Source organism: Hyperolius riggenbachi, chromosome 4 (assembly GCF_040937935.1).
Source record: "Hyperolius riggenbachi isolate aHypRig1 chromosome 4, aHypRig1.pri, whole genome shotgun sequence".
Lineage (NCBI taxonomy): Eukaryota > Metazoa > Chordata > Amphibia > Anura > Hyperoliidae > Hyperolius > Hyperolius riggenbachi.
In genome coordinates this window covers 458,391,809-458,405,681 of record NC_090649.1, presented here as the reverse complement: position 1 = coordinate 458,405,681, position 13,873 = coordinate 458,391,809, and positions in this window count along the sequence as shown.

The window sequence follows — 13,873 nt, the reverse complement described above, 5'->3', positions numbered from 1 at the left end:
GCCAAGCACAGTCAGGGCAAGTACATTACTTACACAGCCCATTGGGTCAACCTGGTGACCAATGGCAAGCAGGGAGTACATGGGCAGAGCCAAACTATAAATTAGGCTATTGGGTGGGAATGGAAGACCCAGCAGCGTGCACAGTTTTTCAAAGATTTCATACTGAAATTGATTAAAATCTGTGGGGACATTGTGAAGGGATTCGAGCAGATACGTAGATCTCCCGCTGATCAGATAATGATTAGAGAGGGATCTATCTATTGGCCATATGGACTAGTGTATGGCCACTTTTACTTGGAGGACAGAATGGGTCTGATGTCTGAGCCTTGCAGTACTCCAAAAAAAAAAAATCTAATTTAAAGTAGATGTTTTTGCTACCTTTTTGAAGAGGCTAATTTGAAATGTTTTTCTTTTCCTTTCAGATTCAGTCCTGACCTTTCCTGACGGCAGCAATCATCGTCTGAAACGCACAGCGTACAAATAAATCAAACAGCAGAATGGGGAGCAGCTGTGGCGTGACGCTCTTTGTACAATCAGTTACTGTTTCAATCCTACACCAATAAGTGTTGCAGGGCCATTAAATTTAAATAAATTGAATTTGTGCTATCGGATTAAATTCTGAACCGCTCGCCGTGATATAGATCATTCTCCGTATTTTATGCTGGCCGTAGCGCTGACATCAGAAGTGATAATTTTCTTCTCTTTAATGAACCAGGAACTGATACAAATAAATTGCTTTTTAAGGGGATGTTTCTCGGTCTGAGCTGATAAAACAAATAAAACAGGATATCTTTTCTTTGGGGTGACATTCTGAAGATGTATTTACCATTAAAATAAGCAAAGCTGTAGCAAAAAAGTAAATATTTGTATAAAGGCGTGGCAAAGGCGTAGTTACAATTCTTGAGGTCCCCCAACAAACTTTGATGGGGCCCCAATGTTCCAACTCCTTGCTTCCCCTTGGTGAGCTTCATGGCCTTGGGGCCCATCTCACAAGGGTCATAAAACAAAACTGGCCATCATAATGTGTTCAGACCCATAACAAGTGTAGCCACAAAAACACCTGATCTGAAGTATAGTCTCCTGTATCGGAGGAAGGGAAGGGTATAAGCAGTGGTGAGCCGACATTTCGCATATGCAAATTCGCATCGAAATTCACAATTACGCATCGTAATTGGAATGCGAAATTTCAGAGAAAATCATAATTAATTTCGTATGTAATAGTAGTATTTCAAAATTTCGCGTAATTTTCTGCATAATTTTTGTGAAATTTCGTGTAATGTTGTGCCGACTTTAGAGGTTAATAGCAAAGCTCTCATACATGCTATTGCTACCAATATTGCTTCATATGTTAAGTAGAATGGTGGGTATAAATCACAAAAAGAATTTTTCAAAAAGACCTTGTAGTTTTAGAGAAACTCGATTTTAAAAATGCAAAGAAAAATTGTTTTTTAAACGGTTATTTTTCTAAGTTTAAAAATCATTTTTTACTTGCATATGTAAAATCGAGTTTCTCAAAAACTATTAGGTATTTTTGCAAAATTCTTTTTTTGACTTGTACCCACGATTCTCCTTAACCTCCTTGGCGGTAACCCCGTGTGTGACACGGGGTAAGCCGCCGGAGGGTGCCGCTCAGGCCCTGCTGGGCCGATTTACATAATTTTTTTTTTGCTGGACGCAGCTAGCACTTTGCTAGCTGCGCCAGCACCCCGATCGCCGTCGCGTGCCCGATCGCCGCTATCCAGTGCGGCGCGCGGCCCCCTCCCCCAGACCCCTGCGCTGCCTGGCCAATCAGTGCCAGGCAGCGCCAAGGGGTGGATCGGGTCTCCCAATGACGTCCCATGGCGACGGGATTTCCTGATCGCCTATCGCCCTCGGCTCGCTACATGATTTAAAAAAAAAAAAATTAAAAAAAAACTGCTGCGCTGCCCCCTGGCGGTATTTTTCATACCGCCAAGGGGGTTAAAGGGAAGGTTCAGGGAGGGGGTAAAAAAAATAAAAATCAATATCCACTTACCTGGGGCTTCCTCCAGCCCGTGGCAGGCAGGAGGTGCCCTCGCCGCCGCTCCGGATGCTCCCGTTCGTCTCCGGTGGCCGACCCGACCTGGCCAGGCCGGCTGCCAGGTTGGGCTCTTCTGCGCTCCAACGACGGGCTCTTCTGCGCTCCACGCGGGCGCGCTGACATCATCGGATGTACTCCGGGCTGTACTGCGCAGGCGCAGAACTACTGCGCCTGCGCAGTACAGCCCGGAGGACATCCGATGACGTCAGCGCGCCCCGTGAGGCGCAGATTGGAGCGCAGAAGAGCCCGTCCTGGCAGCCGGGCCTGGCCAGGTCGGGTCGGCCACCGGAGACGAACAGGAGCATCCGGAGCGGCGGCGAGGGCACCTCCTGCCTGCCACGGGCTGGAGGAAGCCCCAGGTAAGTGGATATAGATTTTTATTTATTTTACCTCCTCCCTGAACCTTCCCTTTAACATATGTAGCAATTTTGGTGTCAATAGCTTGTATGGGGGCTTTGCTATTCACTGCTAAAGTCGGCAAGAAATTACACGAAATTTGGCAAAATTTTATGCGGAATTACGAATGACTACACAAAATCAAATGAATTTGCAAATCGTAATTACGTATAAGCATAATTGCAAAAATGTATGTGAAATTTAGCGAAATCGTAATTTGTTGATTACGGTCATCACTGGGTAGTAGTTGGGGCCTCACCCCCCCCCCCCTCGCGCGACTACAGGTGATGCTCTCCTCTAGTTACGCCACTGAAGGTGGGGAAAGAGGAAAACCCGCACAGATAACTGCCTCTGAAATACAGTAATTTGAAACGTATAAAAGTAATTTGCAAGCATCAATGTGTTCCACATATGTGTACAGTATACAGTTCATTGTTTTGTTGTCTATGAACATTATAAACTGAAGTTTAATACTTGTATAAAAATCGGGGTAGAAAAAAAAAAGATTTTCCCAGAATGCTTTGCGGTCAGGGTCACACATCAAGCTGTTGGGAATGTTTCGGGGCACAGTATCTTGGCTACTTATATAGTGTGAAAGCATTACCAACCAAGAATGGTTGCTGTTTCATGCCATTAGCGATGAGCAGAAATTACGCCCATGCATAATCACTCATCGTAATATGCAATTACACATCGTAATGCAAAATTACAGGGGAATAGCGTAATTAATTCCGTTAGTAATTGTTACCATTCATAATTACGCATTAATTTATGCGTTAGTTACGCGTAATTTCATGCAGAATTTGGCGGTGAATAGCAAAGGCCCCATACACGCTATTGCTACCAAAATTGCTACGTATGTTAAGAAGAATAGTGGGTACAAGTTACAAAAAGAATTGTTCAAACAGACCTTGTAGTTTTTGAGACAATCGATTTTAAAATACAAAACATAATGTTTTTTAAACTCATTTTTCTGGGTTTAAACACCATTTTTCTTTGCATTTTTAAAATCGAATTTCTCAAAAACTACAAGGTCTTTTTGAAAATGTATTTTTTTGTCTAAGGAGACTTTGATAATTAATACAACACGATGTGATGCAACGGAAGTGGTAAAATCGCTGCATAGCCGTTGCAAAGTCAGCAGTGTGATACCCCATGATTTGCGCTTCCCACAGGGATTATGCAGTAATACAAGGCTATGGTGACGCAGCAAGCGGTGCGGCCCGTCAGGAATCCCAGTGATGTACTTCCTGTCCGGCAGGGAGTACGTCACAGAGCAGGGGCGGGCCTATGCATATGACCCTGTCAGCGCCCATGTGACGTACAGATTTGTGCGGTTGGCCTGTGGCAGGCTCCCCCGCCACGAGATCATTGCACAAGTGTAAAAGCAGCCCTAGAGACTCTGAAGTCTCCTAAAAATGGGGCTTTTACTTTCAAAACCTCTTTAACATCATTGCCCCTGTTAAAACGCCGCATCCCTGCGACTGAATAAGGAATAAATCACCCCAAACTCCCCTGGCAAAATCCACGACTTTCTTGGTTGTGGATTTTTCTGCCAAAAGGAGGCAGAGCTTAGGGCTGTAGCTCTGGCTCCATGCGCGTCAATCAGCGCTGATCGCCGCCTCTCCCCCACCCCTCTCAGTGAAGGAAGACTGAGAGGGGCGGGGAGAGGCGGCGATCCGCGCTAATAGACGCATGTAGAGGCAGAGCTGCAGCCTAAAGCTCTGACTCTATGCAGAAGGAGCCCCGCGATGTGCCCCAGGGAGTTTGGGGTGATTTATTGCTTTTTCAGCCCGCGGAGATGCTGCGTTTTAATAGGGGCAATTATGTTACAGAGGTTTTTAAAGTAAAAAACCTCAATTTTAGGACACTTCAGACTCTCTTTAAGGGTATATGATTCTAGGCAAATAGCAGGCATCAGGTGTCCCGTCTGTTGTGTGGATTTGTTCCTCAGCAGAGGCGTAGCTAGGGTTTTCAGCGCCCGGGGACAAAGACAGCGCCCCCCTCTGGACAGAATGGGCATGGCCACACATCAAAATGTGGTCGTGGTCATGGGTGGAGTCAAAAGTTATTTATATAGCTATATGTTCCCCCTTACCCCATTCAGATAGCCAGATGTGCCCCCTTTAAATAGCCAAATGTGTGCCCCTTTAGTTAGCCAGATGTGCCCCTCTTCACCCTGTTTAGATAGCCAGATGTGCCCCCTTTAGATAGCCTTATTCTGCTGCTGTTAACACTTCTGTAGAGGGAGGGAGAGAAGCCGGGGCACTTCGGGCAGCCAGTGAACCACCTCTCATGCACATGGTGGTGCAATGGCTGTGCTGCTGCGCCCTGGGACATATGTCCCCCCTTGCCCACCCATAGCTACTCCTCTGTTGCTCAGCCCCCTGACCAGAGTCTAATGGATTTACTTTGTGAAGACACACATGAGGTAAAAAAAAGGAACCAGCCAAGAACATGTAATCCACGCCATTCTAAACTAATGAATTCTCTACAACGTGTGGGTCATAAAACATGTAAAGAGATCTCCAATAATAAATTCAAATAGCAAATTTTCAAAACATTTTTCCATTAATCACAGCTCACACTTTCACTCCCAAAACAATACAAGGCTGATCTCACCTCTTGGCCAGAGGCCCTAAACTTTAGGAAGTGAAAATGACAGCAGAGGGGGGCCATATTACACACAGAAGAGGGGGCTGAATTTGGAATGAGAGGAGGGGAGGCTGCTGTACATGGACGTTACACATGGAGGAGGGGGCTGCACATGGAATGGGAGAAGCTGCTGTACATGAATGTTACACATGGAAGAGGGGGCTGTACATGGAATGCGAGGGGGGCTGTTGCACATGGATGTTACACATGGAGGAGGGGCTGCACATGGAATAGGAGAGGGCTGCTGTACTTGGAATGGGAATCAGAAGAAAGTAGTCCTAGGGGCAGGGATATATAAATCTAGCCTTGTGTGTTTGGTGTGGTGCTAATTGCCAGGTACTATCAGTAAGTATGAACACAGCTGTGCACTTTACAGAGTTCTTGATATTAAGATAAGTGCTGGAGAGAAAGAGACCTGACATTTATCATACGGGACCTAATAATCACAGGCTATCAGCATTCCCTAGCAACCGGAGATCTCTGTCCAAAACAACTTATGTCTCATTAGGGAGTTAATGCAGAAGTTAAAATAACATCTCACTAATTATAATATCAGCGCTCTAATACACATAATAATACATATAATACCGCCACACTTCTCATGGCAACTCCCAGCCTACAGCTCTAGTCTCCGGCTAAGTGAAAAAATAGAAAAATTGAAGGTTGAATCTGACAAGTTCCAAACTCAGAAAACTTTCCTGTGAAGTCTGCATGAAGCAGCTGGAGGTCAGTAAACCATTCAGAAGGGATCTGGATGCAGTAATAATGCGAAAGGTTTTTTGTTGAAAAAAAAATGCCTTTTTGTTATTTGCAACTTATTCAACCTGCCCCTTGGTTACATTTGCTGATAATCCTTATTCCCACCAGTAGCATCTTACCATGGGCAGGGCTACACTGGGGCATGCTGGGCATGCTCCATGTAATCACTGTGCCCCTCCTGAGTGACCCCCCCCAGCCAGTAAGTAAACTAAGGGTTTTATCTATTTGCCATGAATACCTCACAATCCTTGCAAGATCCCTTGTGCCGTGGATCTGGATGACACTTATATTTGCAATAGAAATCTCTCTACCGCCTTCTGATTGTGTTTTCTAACATTGTCATAGCAATAGAGTCTGAAGAAGGCTTGCAAGCTGAAAGCTTACTGTTTTTCTTTTAAATTAGCCAATAAATTAGAGCTTGTATTTTACAGACAGAAACTTTTGAATCAGTATAATAATCCTGCTTCAACACTTCCTGTCTGTAAAATACAAGCTCTAGTCTCCAGCATAGTCTCCCGCGAGATAATGAATTACACACACAGTGTCTTTCTCCCTCCGGGTACTTCACGCGCTAATATGCGCGCAAGCGTTCATGCGCGCAAAGTTTAGCGATGCACGGTGCGCCCAAAAGGGTACACCGGTGCGTGCGAAACGTCGCATTGTCTAAGCGGACGGTGCAACGTTTTGAACGGACCGGTGTGACATTTCGGGTGCACCATGCAGCGCTAAACTTTGCGCACGATCAGTAACAGCTTTAGACGTGCAAAATACTTAGCACCCTCGTTTGCACATCCAAAGCCTTAAGACCTGCTAACTGAGTTAGCACCGGTTAGTGGATCGAGGCCAATGCGTCTTACCTGTCCCAGTGGCGAGCTCCTCTGTCAGTCCGTGGCTCCATGCGCTTCCCGCAAGCGTTCATGCGCGCAAAGTTTAGCGATGCACGGTGCGCCCAAAAGGGTAAGCCGGTGCGTGCGAAACATCGCATTGTCTAAGCGGACGGTGCAACGTTTTGAACGGACCGGTGTGACGTTTCGGGCGCACCACGCAGTGCTAAACTTTGCGCGCGATCAGTAACAGCTTTAGACGTGCAAACTACTTAGCACCCTCGTTTGCACATCCAAAGCCTTAAGACCTGCTAACTGAGTTAGCACCGGTTAGTGGATCGAGGCCAATGCGTCTTACCTGTCCCAGTGGCGAGCTCCTCTGTCAGTCCGTGGCTCCATGCGCTTCCCGTCGTCATCCACAGCTAGTGGCAGTAACATACGCCGGCTCACAAAAGAGAGGCGCCCCCGCCAGGATGAAGACAAGAGTGCATGGAGCCACAGATTCACAGAGGAGTGCATGGGATAGGTGAAAACGCTACTCCGACCAAGCCTCTACAGGGGCCCCAGGGACCATAGCTAACATAGAATTGGGTACTGTATACTTTCTGGTATATGGCACTGTGGTGCCTCTTTGAAGCCTCGTTCACATCAGGGCCGTTTCTGTGCGCTTTTCACAGCGCATTGCCCTGTGCGATCTGCAAGGCATTAATTTCCCCATGTAATTGAATGTGCCTCATTCACATCTATGCGCTGCGTTGTGTTACAAAAACGTAGTGTTGCATGCATTCCTGTGCGTTGAGCTGTAAAGCGCACATCAATGCAAGTGAATGGGTGTGCTGTTTTAGCGCATATAAGCGCATGCATTTTTTACCCTTAATTGGAAAAAAATTCATATGAAAACAAAGCTTTATTGACAACTGCTACTGCTGCAATATGCAAAACATGGTTAAAAAAAGCGCACCGCAACGCACTGAAAAACGCACTAAAGCGCACGTTTTTTATCATGCGGTTTTACACGTTTTTCAATGCACCTAAAGTGAACGAGGCCTAATAAGAGTTGTCAAAACTATGAATGAAAATTTATGACAGATTGTGAGAGATTCCAGCATTAGTATCTTGCTTTTTATCTTGTTTGAAGCATTTGTCGGGTGTTTTTAAAGAGAAACTCTGACCAAGAATTGAACTTTATCCCAATCAGTAGCTGATACCCCCTTTTACATGAGAAATCTATTCCTTTTCACAAACAGACCATCAGGGGGCGCTGTATGGCTGATATTGTGGTGAAACCCCTCCCACAAAGAAATTCTGAGTACGCACTCTTGGCAGTTTCCTGTCTGTGAACCTTGTTACATTATGGGAAATAGCTGTTTACAGCTGTTTCCAACTACCAAAAAAGCATGCAGCAGCTACATCACCTGCCCACAGTAAAAATGTCACCATGTAATAAATGTCAGAATGTAAATCAGGGATTTATAAGATTTTACAATGGGCAAACACTGACTAAATCATTTATACATAATTATTGTAAAAATGAAGCACTTTTTTATTACATTATTTTCACTGGAGTTCCTCTTTAAGTGTAGTTTTGGCAAACGAGACACTGTCTCGTTTGCCAAAACTACACGCATACTGCAGCAGTTGTGATAGAGTTACAAACTGTATTGTGACTTTTCTCTATAGTTGGGGCTATTGCTAGTAAACACTGATCCCTGTGAATGCGTTCACCTGTGTCGTCACTGCCGTACGCAAGGCTATTGTGGCTGGTAAGACAAATAGCCGCTCGTCAGAAACTGCATGAAGCATTATTGAACTCCAGAATGCACACAATAGCAGTCAAATGATCCTCTGATGCCTATTTTGAGTGTTCTGACTTGATCAAGGGGGTGGTGGTATGATGTGTAGTTCAAATACATGCAGGGCCTGATGTGGGAGTAGGCACACTAGGCTTATGCCTAAAGGGGCTTGATGTGAAGAGAGGGGGCTGATGTCTTCTGGCTCCACCTCCATATAATAAATGCTGCCTACACCACCCTCAGCGCAGTGCTGAGCAGAGATTGCTTTTAACGATGAACTACAACAAATCCCCTACTTACAAACCACTCAAGCTGATGTACAAAATATACAATACTGTTGTTTTTTATTTACATATTTTTGTTACTTTTGTTAAATGCTACAGTATTGTATAAACTGTTATAAGTAGTTCAAAACACTTTAAAGGGACCACAAGCAACGATATAGAATGCCGGGGGCCAGGGGCGTACCTAGAAAGCCCCGGGCCCCCCTGCAAAAAAATTTTTTCACCCCCCCTCCAGGGCCCGCTCGGGGACTTTTTGGGGGCAGGAGGGGTCGCAGCATAAGAGGAGAGCTGTGGCCGCAGATCGGTGGGGAGGGGGGAAATTTCCCCCCCCCCTCCCTCACCTCGGGCACTCCTCTCAGCGCTCCCCTCCTGCAAGCAATCATTTGGTGGTGCTCGTGGCAGCGGCGGCGGCGGCAGGCAAGCTGAGCACATACCTCCTTCTGGCCGGAGGTCTCCGATCACTAAGTGCTTCATAGAACTTCCTGTTTCAGCGCTGAGTGGAGAGCCCGAGGTGAGGGAGGGGGGGGGGGGAATTTCCCCCCTCCCCACCGATCTGCGGCCACAGCTCTCCTCTAATGCTGCGACCCCTCCTGCCACCAAAATGTCCCCGAGCGGGCCCCCCCCGCGACGGCAGGCGTCGCATCCCCTATTGTTACGCCAGTGCCGGGGGCTTCCACTAGCCCATCGTATCCCGCAAGGTCCCTTGGAGTCCTCTGGGTCTCAGAGGACCCAGAGAACACTGAGTGTTCAGTCTTTCAAAAACAGCGCATGCACAGGACACTTACGGCCATGGGCATGCGATCAAGCTGGGTGCATGGACGGGCCACGCATGCGCATTTGCGCATGGCCGGAGGACCTTGTGGGCTGGGGAGGTTCCGGGAAGCCCCAGGTACGTGCAGATTTGCATTATATATCTTTGCTCAGGGTCCCTTTAAAAGCACATTAAAAACAACCAAAAAACGTAGTTTATACTATATGTCCAAATCCAGAGTTGTCTGTAAGTAAATCATGATTCCAGTTTGACCATGTGTAAGACAGGACTCAACTTACAAGCACATTCAACTTACAAATAATCACTGTTTGTAAGGAGGAGACCGCCTGTATAGTGAAAATAATGTAATGCATAAACTTGCTCATTGTTAATATTCATTTATAGATTATGTAGTCAGTGCTTTCTCATTGTAAAATCTATTCTCTCCCTGACTTACATTCTGAAATTTATCACAGGTGGTGACATCTTTACTGCTGGAAGGTGCAGATCTGTAGAATGTTTGTTTCCCAGGATGCTCTGGGAGGATAATTCCGCATAGCTACGCAAGTAGCACAACATGTGTTACTCTACACTAATTGCCCAATGTGCGCTACCTTGTCAGATTAAATGAAACCCAGCATTTCTTTTTTGCTCTAAAAAATAATTTACAGCATGCTATATACAACCAGCATTTTTTTTTTACTAGAACAGCATTCAAAGGGTTACACACAGGACTTGAATGTTCAGTGCAGAGAAATCTGGACGCATCCGAAGTGGAGATAATGTTATCTTGTGTTTACTTAACCCCCCTGGCGGTAAGCCCGACCTACGCACGGGCTAGCTGCTGGAGAGGATCGAATGGCCCCCGGAGTGCTTTTTAAAATAAATTTTGTTTTAAATGGTTAAGCTAGCACTTCGCTAGCTAAATATGCCTCCCAAGTGCCGCCGGTCCCCTCTAATCGCCCCCGATCACCGACGGTATACCTACCCCCAGGGATCCCGCGATGATGCAGCCTCCCAATCAGCTCCAGGCTTCACTATGGGGAGGATCGGGACTGCGCATGACGTCATGACATAGATGAGGTTAATTGTATCAAGTGAGGAATGTGACACATTCTCTGACTGTGCAGAAGCTCCTGGACACAGACAGAAACTCAAAGCAATTCTGCCTTCAACACATAAGGAATAAAACCAGTTATGAACAAAATGCAAAGTAAGCTCTAAAAGCAAGAAAAGTGTACTTTTGGGAACTTGTAATTTCTAAATGCATAATAATACTTATGCACAAATGCAAATATGATAACCGTATGGCATATAAAAAGTAGGAAAACATGTTTTTATTGAATATTATGTCAGGGTTTTATACCGCTTTTAGTAACAGTGAGATTGGCATGGGCTTTCTGCCCACAGCAACTTTACTGAACTTTTAGGAGTACGCCGCGCTGTTACCTCCCAGACATTTCATTCTAACTAACGCAAAAAGAGAATGAAATATTTGATGCGTCTTGACGTTAGATCTAATTAAAAATAATCCAAAGGATATTTTTTTCTTTTTTTTTAATATCAAAATGAAAATTTTTCTTTTGCAGAATTTAATTTATTCTTTGGTCTTTGTTTATTTTCTTTCTAATTCCCTTGTTTTGGCGTTACAGTGTATTGTTTTTCAGTGTTGTGTATTCATTAGGGGCAGCTTTCAGCAGTCACATATTTAGAGTTAGTCCCAGACCTGTCCGGAGGTAGAATTTGATGTCAGGTGGCCCAGGTGCCTAAACAGAAAAAATAGAATTTCTCTCCTGTCCTTCCTCTGCCCTGTCTTGCTGTTGTCTTCTTCTCTCCTGTAAATCAGACCCGGTGTGTGAACTCATGTACCTAGTTTACACAACACCTTGATGATTGTGAAAATTGGGTCATTAATTAACTTGGAAAATTAATAATCTCTGTGCACTCAGCATCCATGACTTCCCAGACTTATCCCCTTGGTTAACCATTCATCCATTATCTCTAACATATTCATCATCATTCGTTTCACCACCCTCTCTGATCCTCCTGTTCAGTTTGGTATCTACTATCTACCTCAAACTCTGCTCTTGAGATGTGTTTAATGATCTACTAAGTACAAAATGAAAAGATCACTACACCATAGTCATTGTTATTGAACTATTTTTCAAGGCTATGGGTAATTTCTACAAACTTCAGGTACTGTACTTCCTTGAAATGAAGTCTTGTGCTCTCTTGGTCACTCTTCCATCTATCTACCATCACTTTCACAGTTTACCATACCACTCCTACACTCTCTGTTCCCTTCAACCTCTGCCCAGTAGAGTGCCCCAAGGCTCAGGCAATGGTCCCCATCTCTTCTTGATCTATACTTGTGGTCAGGGCTGGATTTAAGCCAAGGCCACATAGGCCATGGCCTAGGGCACCACAGGCTCAAGGGCGGGTGGGCAGCAGGCTATACTAAGGGAAGGGTCACCTTGCTACCTATACTGGAGAGACGGAGGTCATCAGGCTATCTATATAGAATGGGGGTGGTCATTGTACTTCTTATACTAGAGAAATGGGGAGGGGGAGGTCATCAGGATACCTATACTGGAGGGAAAGGAGGGTCATCAGGCTATAATTACTGGGGGAGGTGGTGGAAAGGGTCATCCAGCTAACTATACTAGGGGGAAGGGAGGCCCATCAAATTTCCTGACAGTGGCCTTGGGTGGTAAAGAGTACAAATCCGGCCCTGCTTGTGGTCATAGGTGGGATGGGGGTTGTCGGTGAAATGGTGGTTAAGAGGAAGGGGGGGCTTCCTTTATGTGACATAAAGGAGACTGGAGAGGTTAATGCTTAAAAAATTAGTGTAGATGGGCATTAACATGTATCAAAGCTGTATTAAAATAAAGCTGATGTAAAATCACAGGTATTGGACTACTGTATAATTTTCTTTTACTTTACTTAAAGGACCACTATCGCGAAAAAAGTAAGCAGTTAAAATATGACAGAGCCGACAGGTTTTGTGCCAGTCCATCTCCTCATGGCGGATTCTCAGGGTTTTCCTTTGTTTTCAACAGCATTTCCTGAACAGCAGTGACAAAATAGTGTGCAAGTGATTAAGGAGGCCGGCTGGTATCTTACACTTTTGGCAGTTAAACTGCTGTTCAAGAAATGCTGTTGAAAACAAAGAAAACCCCTAGAATCCGCCATGAAGAGATTGACTGGCCCAAAACCTGTCGGCTGTGTCAGATTTTAACTGAATACTTTTTTTCGCAATAGTGGTCCTTTAATGCAAGAGACGAAAGGTGGTAAAATAAAAAAAAAAACAATTTAGGGGGAAAGTGCCGTTATATTTCTGCCAATGCAATTTTCCAGATCTCTATATTTCTAAAAGTGGCAAAAATATGAAACTCACTGCTAATTCTTGTTAATAGCACAAAAATCACAAAAAATACTAGAGACCAGCATCTGTTTGATAAAAAGTTTCTGAAAGGGTTAATAGACTGTGTTGAACTTTGCTAGTTTGGCTTATCAATGACATTACATCACATAAAAAGGAATGTTACTGAATATAAAAATGTTTATTTTCTACATTATTCATGTTTGAATTATTTATTCAATGTTTGACTAGTAGAGATGTCGCGAACCGCCGATTTTCGGTTCGCGAACTTCCGCGGAAGGTTTGGTTCGCGGAAAAGTTCGCGAACCGCAATAGACTTCAATGGGGAGGCGAACTTTGAAAAATAGAAAAAATGATGCTGGCCACAAAAGTGATGGAAAAGATGTTTCAAGAGGTCTAACACCTGGAGGGGGGCATAGCGGAGTGGGATACATGGCCAAAGTCCCAGGGAAAAATCTGGATGTGACGCAAAGAAGCGTTTTAAGGGCAGAAATCACATTGAATGCTAAATTGCAGGCCTAACGTGCTTTAAAACATCTTGCATGTGTATACATCAATCAGGGAGTGTAATTAGAGTACTGCTTCACACTGACACACCAAACTCACTGTGTAACACACCGCAAACAGCTGTTTGTGTAGTGACGGCCATGCTGGACTACTGCGCAACATGGCGAGATTGCTCTTCCTCACTCAGTGATGTCAGGTAATGTGTGACTTCCTTCTCAACTTTCCATGGCATTGTTAAAAAGCTTACGTTTTGTTTTTAAATTACATTTTCTACTTGCTGTGTACTTGTTCAGTACCGCTACAATGAGAATCCTGTGGAGGCGGGCAAGTCTGCCATTGTGACCCCGGCGGGTAATGGCCGGGGAATGAGGGGTTTGAATCCGGTGTGGAGCCTGAGCAACGGCTACCACTACACATCCAAGGAGGGCAGCAGGCAGGCATGCACGCCCGCCCGCCCCGAGGT